Below are 7,331 nucleotides of genomic sequence, written 5' to 3'. Positions count from 1 at the left end.
AATATCTCAGATATCTTTTTCTAGCTTTATGATTAAAATGAACAAACTAAAGGGCTTTAGACACAGTCTGTGCGGTTCCCTGACCACATCAGTTGCAAGTGCACTGAACATAGGTACCACGGAATAGTGCCTGAGAAAGAAAGACAGCAGAGATGTGGAAAGAATAGATCATGGGGAATTTCTCACTGGCCACAGTCAACTTTATTAACTTAGCTTGTGTAATAACTACCAAGCAGTACCTTGGTTTGCAGTGGTTTTCCATGTTAAACATGAGTATTGATATTATTAGAGAAATGTTTATATCTTCGTTTTCATTCTAATAAGACAACTATTTCTTGGTGCCACTTGTTTTTCACAGTGTGACATAGGTTCATCATTTATTATTCATTGATTCAAGACTACTTATAGAGTTCATACTATTTAATAGGCAACATTGTAGGTATTGTGGATGGGGCAAGTTAGAGAAAAAAAAAGACAAGGTCCCTGCCTTTATGGTATTTATAATTTAATATGGAAGGTAGATAATAAAAAAAGTAAGGTAATTTCAAGTAATGATTTATGTTATTTAAAAATCAAGCAGGATTTTGGAAGGGCGAGGTGGGAGGATCACCTGAGGTCAGCAGTTCCAGACTAGACTGGCCAACATGGCAAAACCCCATCTCTACTAAAAAACAACAACAACAACAAAATTAACTGGGCGTGGTGGTGGACACCTGTAATCTCAGCTACTCAGGAGGCTGAGGTGGGACAATCATTTGAACCTGGGAGGTGGAGATTGCAGTGAGTCAAGATTGCACCACTGCACTCCAGCCTGGGCAACAGAGCGAGACTCTGTCTCAAAAAATAAAATAAAATAAAATAAAATAAAATAATCAAGCAGGAGGCATAGATAGGATATGATGAGGGCATGGCTTCAGAGTGACTGATTGGGAAAGGCCTCTCTGAAGAGGGGACATTTGAACAGAGATTTTGTAAGAGGTAAAGAAAGGAAAGAAACATGAGAAGTAGCTCAAATGTCAAAGACAGGTTTATTTTGGAGAATAAACCTGAGAGGGGCTTCTGGCCAATTTTTGTCAAGAGTGCTCTCTCTTACAGACTAATAGTATTTAAGGGTTCAGAGTGAGAGAACTTATCACAGGCTTGGAATGTTTCTATGGGGGGGAGAAGTTTACTGCAGGGTGGGAATGTCTCTGGTTGGAGGAGAAGCTATCTTGGGGCTGATGTCTCTCCAGTCAGGAAGGGGTTTATCTTATGGTTGGAATGTTTCTGGTCGGAGATGTCATTTGTGGTTTCTGGTCATGCTGATCTTAGCCATTAGGCTGATGCCCTTTGGATTTAGGTGGTTTTTGATCAAGGGGGATTTTAAAATGGTGGTGCTTGTCCAAGATGGCGATTCTCTTGCTCTGTCAGGTTTGAATGAAGTGAAACACCGAAACGTGACTAATTGAAAGAGGAACATGTTAGGTAGAGGGTATAGCAAGTGCAAAGGCCCTGAAGGAAGGGTATGTGTGATGTGTCCCTGGACCATTATGGCTGGAGCAGAACCACAGAAAGGAAGAGAAATAGTGTGGAGAAGAATCTAGGAGCCACTTATATAGGACCTTGTAGGCTGTGGGGAGAACTTTAGGATTCATTCTCAGCAAAGGGAAACCATCTGAGGAATTTTAACAGGGGAGTGGGATGACCTGATTTACAGTTTCTAAGGGATGCCTCGGCTTTTGTATGGAGAACAGGCTATCAGGAGGAGAAAGTGGAAGCACAGTGGGAAACTATTGTGGTCATCTAGGCAAGAGCTGATGGTAGCAAAAAACAAATGGTGAAGAATGACTGGATTAAAGTAGCACAAACAGAATTTGCTGATTGTATTGGTCAGGGCCTAGCATGGAATGGGAACTATTTTAGGCCTTTCAATAGAGGGAATTCAATACAGGAAACCACTTATCCAAATAATGGAATAGCTGAGATACTCAACAGGGGACAGTCATGATCTAGAAATTAGCAGAGCAGGAAGTCACCACCCTCTTTAAGGATGGAGGGAAATGGCAGAGTGACATTAGAGTCTAGAAGCTGGACTGTCCAACGGAAGCTAAAAACATGGATGGGACGGGGCACGTGGTGGAAGATAGAGCAGTGAGGGAGAAGTGGGTACTGCTAGGAACACCACAGGACACAGAGAAGGGGAGAAATGCCTTGTTTTCCCCCCTCCTCTTACTGTCCAGGCTTCTGCCTTCTGCTATTGCTTCCCATTGGCTGAACCTCCCCAGAAGCCAGAAATAAAGGGAGCTTGGGAAATGTAGTTCTTATGGTGCAGAGTGGAGCAGGGGAAAGGAGAAGAATGCACAGTAAGTCCTTGCTTAAAGTTGTAGGTTCTCAGAAGCTGTGACTTTAGGCAAAACAACATATAAAGGAATCAACTTTATCCGAGGCTAATTGATATAAGCAAGAGCTGAGTTCCTAGGGCATATTTATGGTCACAGAAACATTACTAAACTTCTAAACAGAGAACAGAACACTTCTAATATTAAACATTGAAACACATGTGAACTGTACATGTACTTAAGAAAGGTGAATAAAAACAAGTAAGTCCATTATTTTCCCAATTATTCCAGCTCAGGGTTGCAGGTGGCTGGAACCTATCCCAGCAGTTCAGGACACAAAGCAGGAACCAGCCCTGGACAGGACACAGTTCCTTTGCAGAGCACTTATGCTCACTGATGCTGGGACCATGTAGACACACCAATTCATCTGTCATGCATAGCCTTGGGATGTGAGAGGAACCTGAAGTCCCTGGAGAAAACCCACACAGACATGGGAAGATGTGCCAACTCCACACAGACAGTGGCCTGGCAGGCACTGAGTTTTTTTCTCATCAATGTTATAACAAAATAACATTGAACAAAAGGATATTATTCAAGGACTTGCTGCTTCTGAGAACAAACAGGCAATTTACCAGAAGATTGGCAGATGTGGAGTATGAGAGAAAGAGAAGAGTCAAAGGTGACTTCAAGTTTTCATATATTAAGATATCAATCTACATCTCATATTAGCTGCAGATACTAAGGTTTATACCTACACCATTAGCAGACAGTTAGATATAAGTATTTGGATATCTGTATATAGATGTAATATGTAGCTAGCTAGATTTAATTATATGCTGATAATATATAAATATTTCCCATGTATAAATACACACACACATACACAAGGATGCAAAATAGCTTTCATCTCAAATGCCAAGGACAATCAGTAGGCAGAGGTTGCCTGAATTGTGGTGTTAAGAAGGATTCTGAGGTCCTGTCCATGCTTGGGATGACAGATGACAGATGACAGAGACTGATAAGCAATGCCTGCTGTGGGCATGAGAGGAGTTGGTTGCCACACAAGTGCCAGGTATTAGCCATGTCTGCACTGAAGCGATGAACTCTGAGTAGCAGAGGCAATGTGAGCCAAGCTTCACACTCAACTACAGTACTTCATGAAGGATCTCTGCTCTTTTCTTAAAAATAATGGTAACAGCCTATCATGAATCCCTCATGGAAAGAAGGAATCATGATTAAACTGAAGTTCCTGAAAAACATGTACTGCATTATCCTTCTCCCTCATCTCTCAGGAATTTCAAGAGAACATCTTGTGTCAGTTCAGCCCAATGGGTTACTCTTACTAGTGAGTACATGTGGTAACACACCAGTTCTGTTCCCCTTGACCCCTTCATCCTTCTGTGGATGAATCCATGCAGTTCCTATCTTGGGGCCAGTTCTTTGAGTTGACAGTCCATTGTGAGGTTAATCTAGAGTGAATGGTTGTATTCACCCACATGTTATGTGGCATGGTTCCATGCCCTTCTGGTTATTTCCCTGCATGCTCTGGAGTCATCTGGGATGTTCTGTGCCTCCAGCAAACCTTCCATTCTGGGTAGGGAGTTCAACCAAAGTAGGAGCAGTAGAGTAGAGAATCTTTTTGGAAAGAGGCTTTTTTTTTTTTTTTTTTTTTTTGAGTTGGTGTCTCATTCCACCACCCAGGCTAGAGTACAGTGGTGCCATCATGGCTCACAGCAGCCTCAATCTCCTGGGCTCAATCAATCCTCCCACTCTGCCTCCCGAGTAGGTGGGACCACAGGTGCCTGCCACCATACTCAGCTAATTTTTGTATTTTTTGTAGAGATAGAGTTTCACCATGTTGCCCAGGGCAATCGCGAACTCCTGGGCTGAAACGATCTGCCCACCTTAGCCTCACAAGCAAAGAGACTTTTAAAATGAAGTCCTGTGCTTCTTCATCTCAGAGCCAAATCATGTGTTTTGCTGTCTGCACCTCCCCTTCCCCCAGGTGATGTAGCTCAGCTTCAAACATCTGCTGCTACCCAACCCCGCAGGCTAAGAACATGGTCCTCACCTCCCCATTTGTCTTTCCCTTGCTTTTACATGTTCTGAGACCTGTTTGAAAATGGGAATTTGGAGGATTATCTTTAATGCTCTGTCACTGCCTCTGGTGAATATTAATTCTTGGTTTAACTAATTCAGATAGCAATTAATGTGATTATTACCTGAAAATAAAATCTTTTGATTTTTTTGTGTGTTTTTATCTTCAGTGGAATAACAAGTTATTTTACTATTCAAATGGGGGCACAGTTCCTGCTGTTTTCAATACGATTTTTAATAAATATGTAAATTCTAAAGTTAATTTACAACATTCATTGGGAGGCATGATTTTTAAAATGACAAAAATGTGATGGATTGTAAAATTATCCCCCTTAAAATCATCAGTCATAGTGAACAGAATGTACCAACCTCTTATAATTTTACAGCTTTTTCTTAATCTTATCTTCTGTTAGGGACTCGCTTAAAATTGATTATAAAATGGTGTATTTCTTAGGCCATAATTCATTCACAGATTAATTAGACTTTCAGTTAATATCCCATCATCATACGGGATGGAAGCCAAGGGTGTTTTGTAGTCGTTCAGAGTTGCAGGAGCAAAACCCTGATTGCCATTCCCAAGTGACTGAAGCCACCAGTGCTAATCGCTAATCACATTCAGACCACATAAAGTAGAACATCTCTCACTCCATTTCTGTTCTAGTTGGCTCACAACAAGAGATCTTTATTGGCCCTGACCAAGAGACCAAAATATACTCAAACATTTTTGTGAGGGGGTGATTCTATTTTTTTTCCTTGCTTAAAATGAAATTTCTATAGCTATCCCTAGAAAGCTTCAGAGGAAGGGTGTGTGTGTGTGTGTGTGTGTGTGTGTGTGTGTTTAGGTAGGTGTCCGTGCTTAGCAGGTTTGAATTTAAACATCTTTCTCCTAGTCATTTTCCAGTGGGAGCAGCTTTTAGATTATTTTCATGATTTTAAATAATCCTTTGGTAGCACCCAACAGGAATATTTAAGGGACATTTTGCCAGTAACTTCTTTACCACTGATTTAAGGAAAAGTATTTCTCCAGTCACTTTAGAGAACTATAGATATACATGGCAGAGAAACCGCACACACTAAATCTAGCAAAGAAGAAACACCAGCCCACTCACATTTAACTATCTGAAACTCTAAGTTTTCACAGAGTTGAAGAAAGGATAATTTTCCCCTCTTTCATCCTCCCTCCGGTAGCTGGTGCCAGATCTGGTGCATGAAAAATTGCTACCTGTTACATTGGTCTGTTCCTGCCATATTGTATTCCTCTGTGCAATACAATTGCACAGGCCAGGCTAAAGATCTGCAGAGGCGACCCTAAGGTTTGACTTACTTAGTCCTTCATTATCCTAGGGATGGACCCCACTGAAGTCACTCAGGCCTCTCAAAATCTCTGTCGTCTTTAAGGGCCTGCGGTATTTAAACTCATCCCATTATTTTTAAACCTTCATTCTAAGGTAAATCCCTAATTCATTTTGTTTATAGTGAGGATTTTTTTTTTCATAAAACTGTTTGGATATTTAAAACACCTCACCGACATAGTCTGTCTTTCCATTGCTAAATGGTATGATTCCACTTGTTTTGCATGTTTTAATCTCTAACCTTGCAATCTGTAATGTTGTTGATTATTTCAAGGACCTTGGTTTATGACAGTAGAAATGTTCTTTGAAACCATGTTAATCAAATTTTTTTTGAAGAACAGAGTCTATTTTCCTGTTTACTTACTGGGGAAGTTATTATCTCCACTTTCTAAATAAAAGAAACCTAAATGTCTTCTGGGTGATTAGACATTAACTACCCTTCAGGAAATAAATGTGCATTCTCCACCGGAAGGTATGGCAGCTTGTCTTAGGAATTCAATCGCTTTCAAGGACATTAAAGGGCATTAGAGAGGTGAAAGTTACAGTGATGGGGGGAAAAGGATGACCAGTAAATAAACATGATTAGCATCCTCCTTTTATTCCACTAGCATTTATGGGCCACCTATGTGCCAGGTGTGTTCTGGCCACAAGAGATGTGAAGATAAATAGGTTCCGTCCCTACAAGGGAGACTGAGCTATGGCAACCGATATACATAGTAAACACCCACCATGCCATGAGAATGGTCCACACAGGGATGAAGGGACAACAAGGGGCAGTCATCAGGGCCCCTGGTCAGAAAAGAATTCAGAGGAGATTTCCCTTCTTCTGAGTCTCAAGTGATAAGCGGGTGTTGGCCATCCTAAAAGGTGGGGAGAACAAGTTAGAGAAAGGAAGATGTACAATCCAGAGCACAGAAACCCTAACCACCTTTCTGCACTCAAAATTTAGCTTGCTGCCATCCTCAGCTGGCTGGCTAAATAATGTGCTTGATAACTATCTGCATGCTATTGACTTTTTTTCCTGAAGTGTTGCTGAGCAGTTTTAATTTTATCTACAAATCCCTGGATCATTTGAATCCTGATTACTTTTGAGATTGCTTTTTCACCCTTGCCCCTACCCAGCCACTGGGTACTACTTGGTTCAGCCCATTGATTCCTGAGCTTGCCTTGGAATAGAGAATTTTCTTCCTCACCTCCTGACTCTCCCACCTCTTCCCATAGAGGGCCCTGTATCTTTGAAAAGTCTTTCCATTTCACTGCTGGGAAGGATCTTAACCAACTCCTGGAGTTAAGATCTGTGTCTTCAGCTGTCCACAGATTGGACAAGAGCCATAAATGGATGGGCAGATGACTTTTGCCCTGAGAAATCAGCCCCATTCTCCAGGGCAGCCAAAGCACTTAAATCATGGGAAAGTTGCAATTTCTACTGCAGCTCTCTACCTACTCTGTGAAACCTTGCCTCCATGGGGAGAAAAACAGACGGAAAGCTTCTTTTGCCCCCTGAGTATTTGCTGCCTGGTGGGAAGGTGGAAATGTGAGGGAAGAGGGAATTTATTACCATTAA

The 7,331-nt window shown here is 41.4% G+C and overlaps 1 protein-coding gene across 22 annotated transcripts in view; it reads left to right on the top strand.

Annotated features, from left to right (window-relative positions):
* NCKAP5 (NCK associated protein 5) overlaps positions 1-7,331 on the top strand; it is a 993,533-nt gene that overhangs the window by 972,154 nt on the left and 14,048 nt on the right. The window lies entirely within an intron of this gene.

This window comes from Pongo abelii, chromosome 11 (genome assembly GCF_028885655.2).
Source record: "Pongo abelii isolate AG06213 chromosome 11, NHGRI_mPonAbe1-v2.0_pri, whole genome shotgun sequence".
Classification (NCBI taxonomy): domain Eukaryota; kingdom Metazoa; phylum Chordata; class Mammalia; order Primates; family Hominidae; genus Pongo; species Pongo abelii.
The sequence above is the reverse complement of the archived record's forward strand: the minus strand, read 5'-3'. Positions and strand labels throughout refer to the sequence as shown.